Source organism: Palaemon carinicauda, chromosome 41, assembly GCF_036898095.1.
Source record: "Palaemon carinicauda isolate YSFRI2023 chromosome 41, ASM3689809v2, whole genome shotgun sequence".
Lineage (NCBI taxonomy): Eukaryota > Metazoa > Arthropoda > Malacostraca > Decapoda > Palaemonidae > Palaemon > Palaemon carinicauda.
The window spans coordinates 27,927,330-27,929,829 of NC_090765.1; the positions used below are offsets into that span (position 1 = coordinate 27,927,330).

At 37.3% G+C, this 2,500-nt stretch overlaps 1 protein-coding gene across 6 annotated transcripts in view; it reads left to right on the plus strand.

The window, feature by feature from the left end:
* LOC137632473 (mucin-2-like) overlaps nt 1-2,500 on the plus strand; it is a 196,832-nt gene that overhangs the window by 73,742 nt on the left and 120,590 nt on the right. For 3 of the 6 annotated variants that reach the window (XM_068364419.1, XM_068364423.1, XM_068364424.1), the window contains exon 1: nt 1,254-1,382. The exons of 1 other annotated variant lie outside the window; for it this stretch is intronic. The gene's annotated coding sequence lies outside the window, so the exon portion shown is untranslated. Of the gene's footprint in view, nt 1-1,036; nt 1,383-1,408; nt 1,615-2,500 lie in introns of those variants that run through there. 2 more of the 6 variants (XM_068364420.1, XM_068364421.1) reach the window with 2 other exon arrangements.

Below are 2,500 nucleotides of genomic sequence, written 5' to 3' on the forward strand. Positions count from 1 at the left end.
ACTTTTATACACAATAACAGCCTAATTGAAATAACTATAACAGGGAAATAAATATTTTAAAACACTAAGTTCAAACTGAGTTCTGCCAAGACTTCACTAAAGCCATGCGCGCTCCATTGGTGACGTCACTCTTTGGCCCCGCCCACTCTCCCTTCTCATTGGTTGGTTTTGCCTCTTGTCAGGAAATGATATTTGGAGAGCTAGCATTTCTACTTGCAATTTTCTAGATGCTCTATGCTAGGGCTCTCATTCTCTTCCCATACACCATTCTGGTAACATGGGTGGAAATTTATGTATATTAGAGATATAATAATGGATGAAAACTCTAAAATACAATATGTAATGCACGTAAGCACAACCGGCACGACTGCAGTGCCTGACGTTTGATTATAATCTCGCAATTTGATCTTCATTAAGTTTAATAGAACAGACGGGCAGGAGAAAGTGTTCAGCATCTTGCTGATAACGAGATAATATCTTATCTTTATCAAACTGTCAAAAACTATACAGAATTGAAGGTTTTTAGATGGGATGCCGTACGACTTCCTACCCACGGCTACGGCACAATAGATGCTGATGCTTTTGTTGATGACGTCATTAAAAAACCATACGAAAGTATGCTTTCTCTTTTTAGGTATCAGTTTGCATTAACCTCCTCAGGGTTTTGATAACATGCAGAAAATGAGTCACCGAAAGGAAGGCGAAACGAATGTTACGAGTTACTGAAAGAGGAGGGAGCGAGGGGAGAACATCAAATGGGGGCGGAGCTTCCTCCATGACGTCATGGATCCACAGATCAAAATATAATGCGCGATAATAGATATAATCTTAGATCTATTACTAATAAAATGAGAATGGGGCTTTCTAACATCCTTTACCCATTAATGACGTTACAACGATGCTTTAATCACCCATTAGATACAACAGACGATATTATAACGTTCGTAGGGGCGGAGCTTCCTCCATGACGTCATGGACCCGCAACGATCAAAACAATGCGCGATAATTAGATATAAATTTTAGATCTATTACTAATAAAATGAGAAGGGGAATATCTAACGTCCTATACCCATTAATGAACGTTAGAGGATGAGTTAATGACCCGTTAGACATAACGTTTGATATTCTAACGTTCGTAAATGTTAATATTAAATGAGAGATAATTATAAAACGGGCGGTAATAGGCAAGAATGGTAGAGGGAGCCCGTGTTGCAGGTGTTGGGGCCCCCGTAGCACCCTGGAACGTTAGAGGATGGGTGAGTGTCTCTTGATTATTATTTTACTGATAAAAATATGAGGCAAAACACAAATTTCAGAGATGGCCGAGTCGAAAACAAACGCCTAAGCATCTCCTGCAGTGGAAAAAGTGACCTGTGATATAGGTGATAAAGGACGTTCGGAAGGATATAAAGGAAATTAATATTCTTTCCTTCTCCTTGTGTTTGGTTGTGTGTATGTGTTGTTGTGCGTCGTGAGGGTTTATAGTGCTGAGAGGAGCGGCGTGTGTTTGTCAAGCCGCCGAAGAACAAGAGAAATGTTTTTAGTGTTTTTATTAACGATATTTGCTGTTTGTGTTTGTGTTTGTGTTTAGGCGTTATATCCCATCATATGTAGGTAAGGACTAGCTTTAAGGGCCATGTAGGATCGTGAATATTGTTTTTGGGCGATCATTTTATCGAGTTTTGTTACCGTGTTCCCGCCAGGTTCGTCACAGAAAATGGATTAATCACTTTTTCCAAGGTTTTATACCATTTATACCAGTGCTTTATTTGTTCGTTTCTCTATGAGTGGTTTGTAAATAAGATTTCCATCGTTGCAATATGTCGAATGTTGTGAAATGTAGTTGCTAGTTGATGCACGTAGCCTAATAGCCCTCGCATAGGTTGTATTCCAATAAATCACTGCACGGAACCGATATATAATCAAGGGGGTCAATGAGGAAATCGTGAAAAATCGTGAAGGGTAAATAGCATAAGTAGGCTTAATTTACGAAAAAATATAGACCTAGGGGACGCAATACTGGGGAAAAGCATAGACCTAAGGAAACGGAATTACTGTGGAAAGCATATTTTCGTTATGTGATGTTAGTGGAAGCATTTAATGGGATAGGTGAAAATTGTGTTCCTTTTGTCACTAAAATATCAAATTTGCTATAATTGTACCAGTATATATTTTGATTATGTTCTTACTGAATTACAGTTCATTACTCGATAGGGAAAATTTATTAGATAGATTGTTACATTGGTTGTTACAGGCTCATTTGACATTAGTCTATGGATGGATGTCTACATGTGTATTTAATAAAAACTGAAAATATGGATAATAAAAATTATAAAGTTAAGTAATGTGCAAATGTACTGTCATCGATGTATATTCATCTTGGAGCTAAAAAATTATGTGCATTAACAGAATTGACAGGAACATGAATTTTATCTAAAATAATTTACTTGTAAGTTAGGTTAGGTTTAAAAGTGTAATTTACTTGTAAGTTAGGTTAGGT